Source organism: Clinocottus analis, unplaced genomic scaffold (genome assembly GCF_023055335.1).
Source record: "Clinocottus analis isolate CAN_PGR_092001 unplaced genomic scaffold, fCliAna1.0.p SCAF_7, whole genome shotgun sequence".
Classification (NCBI taxonomy): domain Eukaryota; kingdom Metazoa; phylum Chordata; class Actinopteri; order Perciformes; family Cottidae; genus Clinocottus; species Clinocottus analis.
In genome coordinates, this window is record NW_027176229.1 from 22,299,109 (window position 1) to 22,313,468 (window position 14,360).

The window sequence follows — 14,360 nt, forward strand, 5'->3', positions numbered from 1 at the left end:
TAGCTCTGCTAGCGCTGTTGCTGCTGTTTGCACTGTTGCTGCACTCTTTGGTACGGCTAATGGCTTATTGAGCACCTTTTAAACTAGCAACAAACACCAAATGTAGCGCTTTAAGTTAAATGAATGCCTGCGAGCGTCGACTCACAAATATATACCGCTATATAAAAGTGCTACACACACACACACACACACACACATATACTGCTGTGGCCTCTTGACTTTGACTGTTAAAACAATAAAAAGGCAACTTCATTATGGCCTCACCTCCAGCCATTGGACGGTTCCACCTTGGCAATAAGTCGGCGGGGCGGGCAATAAAATCATGAAACTACCTCAAGGGGACGGATGAAAACACACACACACAAATGGATTTAATAATCGCCACTCTGGGTCTTTATGCGTTCACACACACACACACACACACACACACACACACACACACACACACATTGGATTAAAGGTACACTCAGCATTTTTATTGTTTCTTCAACCAAAGCACTTTTTCTTTTGCCATTTTTCTTCCTGGAGTCCGTTCCCCTCAAGACTCCACGACGCAAATAAAACAAACCAAGGTTTTTTTTTTGTGCTTTTTTTGTCAGAACTTCCAAGCGCTTGCTCCCGACGTAGCGGCTTTATAATATCTATGTTGTATCCTGGTGACGTTTACTTTAAAAAACAATAAACAACCAAAGGTGTGCAGCTTCCTCACGTGTTGCACGGAGGAAGAGGAGTGGGATGATGCTGCATGTACTGGCTTCTCTCAGTCCACCTCAGCAGTTCCCTCCCTCTCTCTCTCCCTCTTTCGGTGGGGGTCTCATCCCCTTCTTTCGCTCTCCCGCCCTCCCTCCCTCCCCTTCTCCCTTTAATCATAGTGACCCAGCCCACCTTGAGCACTCTGTGCTTCAGCGTGCTCAGCAGTCCTGTGGTAATCAGTAATCAGCCTATGGGTCTAAGCCTCTCCTCACACCAACAGCTCCTCAGTCACCGCATCCCAGTCGGAGGGGATGCGAGCTGAGCGCCTCTGTGCTATTGATCACACGGGGGAAAGAGGATAATGTCTTTATGTTTCTCCATCAATGGGAAATAGCTGCTAAGACACACTTAAATATTTATTTTTTTCGCCCTCAGCGGATCCTCACGCTTCTGTTTGCTATTAATAACGTCTGCATCTCACTACGATTACATCACTATGAACTTAGTTTGGCTTTAGCTCGCACTTAATGAATTTATTTCATAGTCATCGAGGCTCTTTGATCAGATAATGACAAACGTGTTCCACGAATAAAAAATAAAAAAACGCCTTTGGGGGCTTTTGTTGATGTTGTGATGTTTTTTTTTTGTTCCACTGTTTTTTTCTGTAAGCGTTTTTTTTCTGTAAGCGTTTTTTCTGAAAGCGTTTTTTTTCTGTAGCGTTTTTTCTGTAAGCGTTTTTTCTGTAAGCGTTTTTTCTGTAAGCGTTTTTTTCTGTAAGCGTTTAAGCAGTGGCTCAACATCACCAATCTTAACTATGCGAGAATGAATCCAAATAAAAAAAAAACAACACTGCACTCGAACACTGCAACACGAACAGGTTATTAAATTACATTTATTATTTTTTTTTCCTCACACGGGGGTTTGCGCTGCCAATCTCTGCGGCTGCTGCAGTTGCATGTAGTGTCTTAAAGGAAAAGGACCAGCCAGCAGACGGAGGGGGTGGGTGTCATTAGTGTTGCCACAGCAACCTCTACTCCAACCCCTCCACCCCCACCCACCACCACCACCACCACCACCACCCACCCACTCTCATTTTATGATCCCCCCCCACACCAATTGAGCCCAGATACAAGCAGCAGTAAAATGATTTATTAACAAGCTGATGGAATTATTCCTGATCATCATTCATGGACATTAATTCTCAAAGTGCTCAAATGTGACGTTGTACATGCATTAATTCGCCGTATAAATAGGCGTTTACCGGTCGGGCCTTCGTCGGGGTCGTCATTATCATCTTACCTCGGTTCTCTCTCATTTAACACACACACACACACACACACAGACACACACACACGGGGGCGAGCACAACATCTGTGAGCGCTCTCAGATTTAATAATCTTGTCCATCATTGTTTCACTCACGGCTGATGACTTCCCCGCGCGGACGCTCGCTCTTTAACGCAACTGTCAGTGTGATTTATTTTAATTATTGTGCACAAAACATTTCTTCGGAGGCAATCGGGTGTCGGGCGGCTACAGGTGTGAAACAAGTGTGTATGTAGGAGATGACGAGAGGCTCGTCGTGGACTCATGTTCCCAACAATGTAAAGGTTTCTGAAATTGACTGTTTTAACTTGTCTTGTTCTGTTTTCTGTCGGTAACGATGTGTGTCTTGTTCCAGGTCTCTATAGGACTCTTCTGGTTAAACAAAGGTTTAAATGTGTTTTATCGCTTGCTTTTTTAATTACATCGTGACTCAACAACTCTGCGGTTCCACTAAACATGAGGTTTATTTAAAAAGTTTGTAAATTGGAGAAAGTCACAGTCTGTTTTGGGCTAGCTAGCAGCTAGATAAGCAGCTGCGTATCTAGCTAGCAGCTAGCAGCTTGCTGCGTATCTAGCTGCTAAGCTAGTTAAGCAGCTAACAAAGCAGCGAGATAGCAGATAGCTAAGGAGCTGCTTAGCTAGCTGCTAGCTAGCAAAGCAGCTAGCTAGCAGCTAGCTAAGGAGCTGCTTATCTAACTGGAGTATTATCGGACCAAAAAAAGTATTTTTTTTCCATTTTTGAACCGAACGACACAGTTTTTTGTTTGCAGATTCCGATTCTTTATGTCCTAATCTTTCCAAGAAGCTGTTTTATTGGTATGTGAGTTGTTGTGAAGGACTTGAACCAGACAGTTTGAACAAGACGTCGTGGACGTTCAAGGAGGCATTTTTTAAAAATCTGACTCATATCATGCTGGATGTTCATAATTATGATCAAAATATGTTATAAAAGTGTTTCTCTTGGGAAAATATTCACTTGCGTCATTTTCTATTTAACTGCCGAACATCATAATGCGTAATTTGTGGGACAACCCAAAAGGAGAGCATCAAAAAATATTTAGATAAGAGATAAAATAAGATAATCCTTTTTTAATCCATCAGTGTGGAAATTACAGGATTACAGCAGCGTTGCTCACAAGTAAATAAAAATAAAGATCAAGTTATATAAATTAACAGTAGAGCAGTAAGAAAACGGTGAGAATATTAAATATACAGATGGAATAACAATAAAAATGTGTTTAAAAGTACTTAAACGTAACGTATTTGCCTCGTGGATACCATTCATTATAAACTAAAAACATATTTTTCGACGACACCTCAAATAAGGAAAGTCGCACTTAAATGTCTCTTACTGACACACTTTGTAGTTTGTACATTTGAAATAACGGCGTTCCTGGTCGGCGCTGCAGGAACACAGATCTCGCGGGTCGCTATTTGTTGACATCATTTTCTTCTTCCTCCTTTCTTCATCTGCGTCCTCTGACATGCAGGTCAGGCCTCTTCTGCGCAGTCTGAGGCTTTGTTCTGCCCGCTGTCATCATAAAAAACCTGATCGCGATACAACATCTGATGGCTGACGATGTGAAATAACATCCTCTCTGATCACCCGGGTTTTTTAAAATTTTTTCTTGCCTCCTTCCCTCTTTTTTTCCCCCCACTTACTTCATTCCCTTATTAATATCCTCCCTTGTATCTCGCAATCTCTCGGTCCACCTCTGTCATAACCCCTCTCTCTCTCTCTCTCTCTCTCGCTCTCTCTCTCTCTCTCTCTCTCTCCTCTCTGCCATGTTCATTAGTCTGACAGGAGAGTGCTGTTAATCGCGGCGAGCGGAGGAGAGAGGTGAGAGCGCCCCGGCGTCCATAATGGGAACCAGCGTGGTGCACGCGGTACATAAACACATCGTCATTACCACGGCCATGCCAGGTACCGAGAGATATCTGCACACACACACACACACATACACACCGTACAGTGCAGGTCTTTACTGAAAGGTGTTATTATTCCGCGGCGGTCTCTCGCCTCATCGTTAGCTACACGTCTCACTGGATAATCGCCTCAAATAGACGGCCGCGGCTAACCGCGCTAGTCGTGAGGTCCCATCGGTCTCCAAAGATAAACGCCCAGACTAGACTTTGCCCACAAAATGTCTCTTTAGGGATTTCAGGACGGCGACAAAATGATCCACGTTTCGCTCTCAGTTTCAAGGCGTGGTCAAGCGGCTGCCGTTGACGACGGACGATCTCGGAAAACTCGTCAAAACGCCAGTCGTCGGGCTCTCGTTGGCCTCGATTCACCCAAAAACCTAATCCGGTCTGCGTTGGCCCCGTGACCTAGCATCCATCTGCTAACGGACTCCATTGGAAACACCACAAATAAATCTAGTTAGAAAGTAACCCCGCGTGGCGGTAGTCTATTAAACTGCATCTTTACGTAGTCTTTTATCCCAGTTGGTGTCTTTTTTATTTGCGTTTGCAACACACTTGTTTTCCACTGGCGCTCACTCCAGCGTGTACTTGCTAACTTTCTTATGGTTGTATTAATTTTCAAGCTATCATCTGTTCTGTGTGGCGGATAATCCCAAAGATGGAGCCTTTTTTGGCTCTTTTGCCGGCCCCGGCTCGGGCGCGAGGACGAATCCTGAACACTCCTTTCTTCTGAAACCTTCATTAGGATCTGTCAAGGCTGTGTGATTAACATTAATGGGACCAGCCCCCACTTCTCCAACCGCTCTCACTGCTCGGCCTGATTTTCCTCCTCCTTCTCTCTCTCTCTCTTCCCTCCTGGGTTTCTGTGCATCTTTTCCTCCCCGCTCACTTTATTTTTGTCTTCTTTCAGTGCCGTCATCCTCTTACCTTAATGATCTCCTCCATCCTTAGGCCTGGTTCATCCAACTCCTCCATCCTCCCTCCCCCTCTTTTCGTCCCTCTCGTTCCCTCCCTCTTTCTCTCCTCCCATTCTCCTCACCTACATGTTCTCCATCTCTTCCCTCCTTTTTTTTTTGTGCCTTTTTTCCCCTCTTTATGCAGATAACTCCCAGCGCTCTATCTGGACCCCCTCGCTGCTGGAAACCGTGTGGTCCAGCTCCATTCATCTCTGTCAGACTTCATTAGTGCCACGAGGAGCGCGTGCACACACACACACACACACACACACACACACACAGGTCCCTGGTCTGGGGAGGAGGGGCTGCCATGACAGCAGGCCTCTCCAAAGCTGGCCAATGAATATAGATCACCCACCTATTCTCAACCTCAGGGGCCGCAGAGACCTTCGCCGGCCCTCTGGGACTCCGGGCCTTAAGACCGGGTCAGACCTGCTCTCTGTGTGGACACAGATAGAGCCTCGACCATCACAGCACCAGCACCCTTTGTGTGTGTGTATTGTCAGTCAATAAATAGGCAATTGTACAGTTTATATGTGCTGTTATTTCCGCAGCAGACTGCAATTTGATTTATTGTTATTTGTTGTTTTTTATAGGAAACTGTAGTGTTGAGGTCTCTGCAGTCTCGGGAATAATAGACGGAAACAGCCGAGCGCTCCGTGTTTACTTTCCCTTTCAGCAGAGCAGATAAGGGTTTAGACGGCGGGACACATTTCCCGTCACAAATTAATAGTTGATACAGACGAGGCCGTTTGCTTCCACCGAGGGTCATGTCGTCGTTTGTGGGATTTCAAGGTGCTTTAGTTTTCATTCTGCGGCGAAGACAAAAAAAAGATCAAATTCCTGTTTGTTTGGACTTAATATGTTTGATGGACAATCAATATTCGCTCACAGAATTTACATCCTGGCAGTGTGGAGAAGTCTAATAGCAGCATTCACACCTTTCTGTTATATATATATATATATATTACATTATTTTTGTTTGGGAAGCTTTCATTGACAGATGAGGATGTTTCTGTTTGGCCTCTTTGTGCGAGAAAGCCTCCGAGCTCGAGTGTGACAAACTAAAGGAGATCCTCGTGTCGCTATGCTGCAGCCATCGAAGACAATGTGTGCAATTTGGACACAAATAGAACAGCGGTGAAGGAAGGAAAACCTGCTGATGTCTCCAGTGAGTGCACCTGCAGTATACCCACCATGCATTGCAGCCGCACGGCGTTTTAGATTGCGACATCTGCTGTGCTTCTCTCTTTCGCTACTGCTCTCTACATATGCTGCCGTCTCTCTGTAGCGTTGTTCTCAAGCATTTTGAGGAACTTTGTAAAGTCAGGTAGGTTTAAAATAAATAAAAAATACAATAACCTTTTGAATTAGTTGTAGGGAACAGGCGTTGACGTTACGCACCGCAGCCGATTATCTCCGAGGTTAAAACGCTTGTGAACGCTCGTGTAATTGTTTTTGCAGATAATACCGCGTATTGTTAAGAACGTAATACGACCTCTGCAGAAAAAGAGGGGATCAGCACCGGGTGATCGGGCTCAAGTGCTTGGGTGTGCGCACACGTGTGTGTTTTTATGTCGCCATAAGTGTTGTAGCCTTTGTGTGTGTGCTACATATCTGAAAAGAGTGTGTGTTCACGACGAATGCCTGCGCGGTTTTAAATGTAAGTCTATAAGAGGAAGAAATCGGCGGTAATACGTCTTTTCCCCGTGGCCGCGGTGAGCCGTGTGCCACTGTGGATAGGTAATCTGTCTTGTTGTTGGACTTGTGTGCCCAATCCCCTGCAAGCATGCAGTAGGCATCCTAATCTGCTTGGAGAATTACTAAACCAGCTCTAAGCCCAATGCTGCGCTTTCTGGGAAAACAGCAAAGGGAGAAAAAAAACTGACGGATGTTTTTGGAACCATATCTAAAACCTTCAGGTTCACCTACTGTCCATTTACAACATTTACACATATATTAATATATATATAAGCTAATTTTATCCCCAAAACAAACCTATGATTAAAGGATACTGAGTGCCGGAGGGGTCGGGGGGGATTTGTGTCGTATGTGCACACAAGTGAATATTGAAATAAAAGGTGCCGGTGGTCTGATCTCGAGCTCAAAGCGTTGGATCATCCTGCCTTGATCTCATTATGTGCAAGTGACCCAGTTGGTGTAAGCAGATTGCTGATGAGTGGGCCACTCTGAGAGCTAAATGCCAGCAGTGTAGGACATAATAAGTGGCATTCAGAAGAGTAGGTTATACAACCATGAGGATGAAGGTTCCTCTGTTCAACAATTTGCAATTTTCTGTACGTTGATAAATCAACGTCAGCGAGTGTCAAACGTTCACTTGTTCCAGCTCTTCAGACGAGTCAGCGTATCCTCATGCAACAGTTCATATGACATCTTACGGAAAAGTCTCCATTTCCGCTCGTTACATGCAAAACAGTCTTTTTGAAATAAACGTCCGTGTTCACAGGAAACATCTTAGTCAGATGTAGACAACCAAATGGGTTGAGGCCACAAAACAACGTCATTAGGTTGAGGAAAAGATCGTGGTTTGGGTTAAAGTGGCGTTACTCTGTGTGGGTCTTTGCGGCATTTATACTTCCTGGTTTGTGATTAGCGCATAGCTACGAACGCCGTACGCGAGCAGCCAGGATGAGTTGCTCTTTCTCCCCCTCTTTTTTGCAGCCGCCATTTTGTCCCGTGGAGGCAGGGGAAGGGCAGGTGTGGAGAGATAATCCCGCCAACGATGGCTCCATTCCATTGAGTGTGCCGGCGAGCCGCGTCAGCAAGTGAGCATGCACGGCACCGGGGGCCCAGGAGCTGACTCGCCTAAATGGAATGCGGCCCTCATTATTGTCGTTAAGTCCACCTGTGCTTTTGTCAAAATGTCCGCCGTGAAAAAGGGGTCCATTGCTTCTCCTCTCTTTTTTTCTTCTCCCTAATTTTGCAAATTAATCGAGAAAATACGATCAGCCGAAATATCCAGAGAGTTACCTCTGTGTCATGCGTTAGCTCGCTGACACTCTGAATATGATTAAATACAACTGCACGTGTAAAAAATAAGTTACATAGCCAGCATTTCACTCACCACATTCCCGTAATCCTCTGTGTGAAAGGCGTCATCAGTACACAAGCAAGTCATAATATACCAGCAAGCTAGCTTTTAGGTTCTAGGTTGAAGCTAGACGTTTTTAGCCTTTCCTGAAACGTCCTCCATGAGAAAGGCGTTGCCAGTAAATCTACCACCAAGTCTACTCCTTCAGTCATAGAGTATAAAAAAAAATACACCAAGCAAAACTATAAAAAAAAAATGTAATTGCTTCTCTAAATATGTTTCAACAACTTACTACTGAGTTCAGCCAGCTAGTTTTCTGGTAGACAGAAGTCACGATGTCCCACTGACCAATCACAGAGCAGGCTAATGGTCACATGGGCCCTGTGACCAATCATAGCGCAGGTTAATGGTCACATGGGCCCTGTGACCAATCATAGCGCAGGCTAATGGTCACATGGGCCCTGTGACCAATCATAGCGCAGGCTAATGGTCACATGGGCCCTGAGACCAATCACACGTCTCGGGTCTCCAGAAGGCTCTTCCATGTATTTAATCAGGCTGCTCTTACACAGAGGAAGATAAATGACATGTGATTGGATAAAAAATGCTGTTAAACAGGAAGAAGCCATACAAGAGGCCTGAAGGAGCAGAGGAACAGATGAAGGAGCTATTACATTACATTATAAAATAGTGATAACTTTTAATTATAAAAGATAATATATAATTCATTATAAAATATGTATAACTTTGTGATTCTGTTTAGGCCTTCAGAGAAGGCTTAGAAGGCCCTGACGGCCCGCCACTGGTAAACAGACATGTATTATGGATTTCTCGAGTACAGCAAACATTCTATATAAATGGATGTGTCGCTGAAAGCCAACGGCTGAAAAAGCAATAGATATTTTTTTTAATACACCTCATTTGTGCCCGTGTGGATCAGGGTTATAAAACAGTTTTATGTTTCTCATAAAAGCCCTAATAAGGCGTGCAGTTTGGGAAAACACTTACATTGACTTTACGGGTCACATGCACTCAGCCTGTAAGCCACTTGTGTCACAGCGGGAGCTGTCCCCTCGTGTTTCTCATTAAATCAAGCTAAATGGGATTAGGCATGAATAAATTATGTTAAATGACATTACAACTAATAAAAGGGAGAAAAAAAAACAACTCACAGACGGTCTACTTTCATGTATAACGTTCTCATTTGAAAACAATCGTGTTACTTGTTTTACATGTGCAAATTTACCTCCAGGGGAGTGAGGCATGCTGGGAGAGCAGAGCAAAGACGCTGCGTGCTTTTTTCTTCCTTCTGTCCGTTTGTCCACATGTCTCACTCACCTCATGTAAATGCACGTCTTATGTTTGCTCAGATGCACATACGGATACTCGTAAAACACAAAGTGTGCACACACACGCACACACACGCACTTGCTGGCAGGAACCGGTAGAAGAGGTAGTACCCCTCTGGTCCCGCGGCAGTTGATGAAAACACACACCAACGTCAGTTCCCCCGGATCATGAATATTAACTCTCCGACACTGTAAAAAGGGTAATTGTGTTTGGACAGCCCCAAAGCTAAAGTGTCACAGTTGAAGGTGCTTCATCACTTCTCTCCGTGAAGCAGAATTGCCATCCGGCGATGCACCCCGGGGCTGTTTGAGATTCAAACAGACAGTTTGAACTACTCACACACCCACTCCTGACATGCAAATATAAAGGGAACGGGGCCCTGGGCCCTCGGGGTGGGGTTGGTGCTTGGTGGCGGGGGAGTGCAGAGGGTAACTATTAAAGCGCCGGGGGAAGAAAAGACAAAAAGAACAACAGATTACAGAGAGACACGGAGAGAACGAGCCACATTCCACCATGCCAGGGGAATCTTTTCTTCACGGCAGCCGTCATTGTGAGCCGAGCGAAGCCGCACATTGAAACCTGCGGTACAGGTCGCCCCGCTGAAAGCTGTCATTACCAACGCTGCTGCCGCCCAGTGCAGCCATAGATTATTTCCATGCACATATAGATATAGTTGGCAGCTTGTTGCGCAAACAGCGGCAACGACTTCAGCTCAGCAAGTTGAGTTTTATTTAAATTGTTTAGATGTTGCACTTGTCGAGGGCAAAGAACACAATCTTTGACTCCAATGCCCAAAAAATGGTTAGTTAGCTTATCAATGTAAATACCAACCCGGCTAAATGCATTCATGATTGACATGCCAGCAAGGTGCCGCTTCACAACAAGTTGCGAGGGCAAAAGAACAGGTCCTGTCTTTATGAGAACGAATCCAAACAATCTCGTTTGGAAAGAAAGTGAATAGTTGCCCCTTACAGCATCAGTTGAGCCGGTATGTAAAGTGTGATTGATGTTTGTAACGTATAATTTGGATAATAATAATAACAGTTTGACGGCTTCTCTCTTCGATACGTTTGGCTCACCCAGTGCTTTCTTAAAAACCGATACGATGAAGTGGCAGCCTGCTTGTCTTTCCCTGTCACACTTCTTCTAGCTGCATTCCTATGCAGAAAGGTGTACTTAGACGACGGCACATAAATCAAACTTATTGTCTGATAGGTGTCTAAATTCATCCGTTGCACAAAGCTGTATTGTTCTTGACGATTCTCAATGTGGACGTATATGCTTCGAGTTATACATTAAGACTAAAAACATAACAGCAGAAAATGCTTGGCTTTCAGCAATTTGTACAAAATAAAGTCCAAAATAAACTACATTTCTACATAGGGCAGACGTAGACTTAGGGCAGAACTAAGACTATAGTTGGATATTTCTATTCCACTTTTATTTAACCAGATAAAATAAACGGAAATCAAATTATTTTTAACAATGGTGAACCGGCCAAGAAGCCAGCAAACAACTTCATGTAGCCAGTACTAGCTATAAACCTGAGCCAGTACTAAATATAAACCTGAGCCAGTACTAGTATAAACCTGAGCCAGTACTAGTATAAACCTGAGCCAGTACTAGTATAAACCTGAGCCAGTACTAGTATAAACCCAAGCTAGCACTAACTATAAACATGAGCTAGCCATAACTATACACCTGAGCTAGCACTAACTACAAACCTGAGCTAGCACTAACTATACACCTGAGCTAGCCATAACTGTCAACCTGAGCTAGCACTAACTATAAAAACAAGCTAGCCCTAACTAAAAACACAAGCTAGCCCTAACTATAATCCTGAACTAGCACTAACTATAATCCTGAGCTAGCACTAACTATAAACCTGAACTAGCACTAACTATAAACCTGAGCTAGCTCTAACTATAAACACGAGCTAGCCATAACTATAAGCGCTATAAAGAGGAAAGTCTTAAGTCTCCTCTTAAATGTGGTGACTGTGTATCTTTGGGAATCTGGCCTCTAATCTCAGCAGTTAACTTGGGAAGTATTATTTTATTGTTACCATTTAAAATGGTGGCTAAAGCCATAAAAAACGAACCACAATGCTCCATTAAATCAGTTTAACACCTCACTGATTTAGTGTTGTTCGGGTTAAGTCGTCCCACTTCATGATTTAAGCTCAGCAGCCGGCGGGCCGATCATACATGTCGGCGTTTCCCTAATAAGTCATATTGGATGCTAAAAACAGATCCTCTCTCTGATCAGTGTGTGCAGCGTGCCGGTCATATTTAGCCTCCCTCTTGACCTGTGTTTGTGCACGTGCTCGTCTGGGCATTTGTTTTTGTTAGTGTGTGTGTGTGTGTGTGTATGTGTGTGTGTGTGTGTGTGTGCATGTGATTAAAGTTAGAGAGAGAGAGAGTTGTCGGCTGCTCCCTGACCCCTCTCATGTAAACACGGACACACTCCGGTGAGGTGCTGAATGGCAGTGATTATGAGAGAGCCTTGCACCACACACACACACACACACACACACACACACACACACACACACACACACTGGGAGCTCTGCCAAGGAGGGAAGACCTACAGAAAGGCTTCCCCTGGCTCGCGGCCAACGCAGCGTTAACAAGCGGTGGAGGAGAAGGAAAGCAGGAGGGAGGGAAGAGGGAGTGGGAAAAAGAGGAGGTGAAGAGGAAGGAAGAAGGGAGGGGAAACCAGGAGTAGAGGGGAAGCAAGGGGAATAAAAACAGCTGTTTGTTTGGGGAAATAAAGGACAGAATAAACCACAATCGAGGATTAGAGCTGGGTTGATGGAGTAAGTTAGAAAAATGGTGTTATGATACAATATCCGACGATCAATACTGCTTTTTTTTTTTTTTTAAAGTTGATCTAGCGTACATTGATTAAAAGTATACCAGAGGGATAAAAGATGTTTGGTAGCACTTTAGTAAAGCATGATTAAACACTGAATTCATCATTTAAAAAAGCGTTACGTCAACATGGACACTCATCAGTAACTCATTAGTATGCAATACATAAACAGATATAAATGTTTCATTCTTGATTAATAAGATCATTTGTAAATTGACCCCCCAGCAACATTTTTTGGCAGCTTTTATTTATCATTTATTAACACTTTACAAATGATCTTATTAATCATGCATACGTCCTTGATACTTCATTTACAAATGGGGAATCCATCATTTATAAAGTATGAAAACCCAAGTTTACTAATCAAGAACGAAACATGTATAAACTGTGTTTATGAATTGCATACTAATGAGTTCATGTTGAAATAACGCTTTATAAATGATGAATATAGTGTGTATTCATGCTTCACTGATGCTAAATAGTGTGTACTTATTATAAAGTGCTACCAGATGCATAACATATACTTCTTTTTTGTGCATGAAATCTGTAGTTTGAGCATGTACGTGTCCACTTTGTACGGGGCGTTAATAATAACCTGGAAGAAGCAACAATACCGGCATTGAACACTTTAATAATCCAGGAAAAAAAGGAGAAAAATAAAGAAGTTCAACGCCCTCATTCTCGTTACTTCTGGGTCATCGGGGCCTCAGAAACTCAACAGGAAGCAAAGCTACGACAAATCAATAATTCAGAAGAAAAAACACTGAAGGAATCTGGCCTTGAGTGAACGAAGAGGGGGAAGAGAAGTGCTCGGGTGAAGAAGAGCTGATTGTAACTCGCTCCAGAAGGAGAGAGAGGACCTGCCCGAGGTCACGGGGCTGTTTACCCGGTCGTGCTCCTCCTGTCCTATTGCCCGTCTGGCCCGTTATCACAGGCCACCTGCAGCCCGTCAGCTGACCACGCGTGACCTCCGACATCCAGTCACGTCACGGGACGACCGCGTTGGAGTCGGCCGGACTCGCGTCGAGAGATCATCTGTGTGCGAATCCCCTCATAAAAACAGCTGAGCTCACGACAACACACGACCGATAAGACCTCGGACCATACGGGGACGCTTCGGGTCTTATCAAGAGGCGGTGAATCACTGACAGACAATGGGAGCGTTTATTGGGTTTTACGCTCACATTTCTCGGCTACTTTCGGGGGCTTGAGGAAACAGGATTGTGTCTTAGAATGATGCGCCTACGTCTTCCAAGATGCACAAAGGAATTAAATCATAATTTAATCTGTTAAATATCTAATTTTGTTGACCTAAAAGTAGTCAAAACATGCCGGGATTAGACTACGACACACCCACTGTGTCTATATCTCCTGTAATCTCCTTCAGGTAACCGGAGTCCTCGTCGTCCCAGTTAAATGTCAGAGGGCACACGCCCCGAACGTCTTTAAAGGCCGAGCCGACGCCTCCTCACACAGGTGAGGCGACATGGAGAGACTGCGCCAGACTGTGAACAGCTTCACAGAATTTAATTAGGATTTACGAACCAACGTGACACTTTGTCGGCATTGTCGCTGCGTGTCGCTGCGTGTCTGCCTTCATACTTCATGAGGGCCTGAGCGACAAACAAAGTGCGTCCTCAAAAGTGTTTTCCTTTCCGCCAACTTCACGTTTGATGTTATCTCCTACGAGGCCATGTGTGTGTAAGTGATTACAAGTCAACCGCTACTGATACAGCAAACACTGTGCAGGTCCACAAAGTCTACGGGACGGGAAGGGTGGAGGTGGAGGTGGAGGTGGAGGTGAGGAGGAATGGAGTACATCCCTCGCTGCAGGGCGAAGTTGTTCACTTCACGTGTGGTTCGCAGTAGAAGAGGAAATCCGGGCGAGAACAATAACCAGTCATTTCAGGCAACGCTGCACCGCTGCACCGCTGCACCGCTGCACCGCTGCGTGTCTGGATGCCGAGTCGACGTTTCTTGGCTGGCATTTCTAAAAAACGCTCCGGCAAAATGTGGCAGAGAAAAAGCACCGAGGTGAATCCTGATAGCGGCCTTTCAGTGTCCCGTAAACCACCAGCGTGCGGCGTATGAAGGTAGATTTGTGTATTTATTACTCAAGCAAACTTCTTGTTTGTAAGTAAATGATCTGACCGCAAATCCCAAATCTTTGCTCTCAAATCCCAA

The 14,360-nt window shown here is 44.5% G+C and overlaps 1 protein-coding gene across 1 annotated transcript in view; it reads left to right on the forward strand.

Moving 5' to 3' along the window:
- LOC137779127 (transcription factor BTF3-like) overlaps positions 1 to 14,360 on the forward strand; it is a 133,914-nt gene that overhangs the window by 67,629 nt on the left and 51,925 nt on the right. The window lies entirely within an intron of this gene.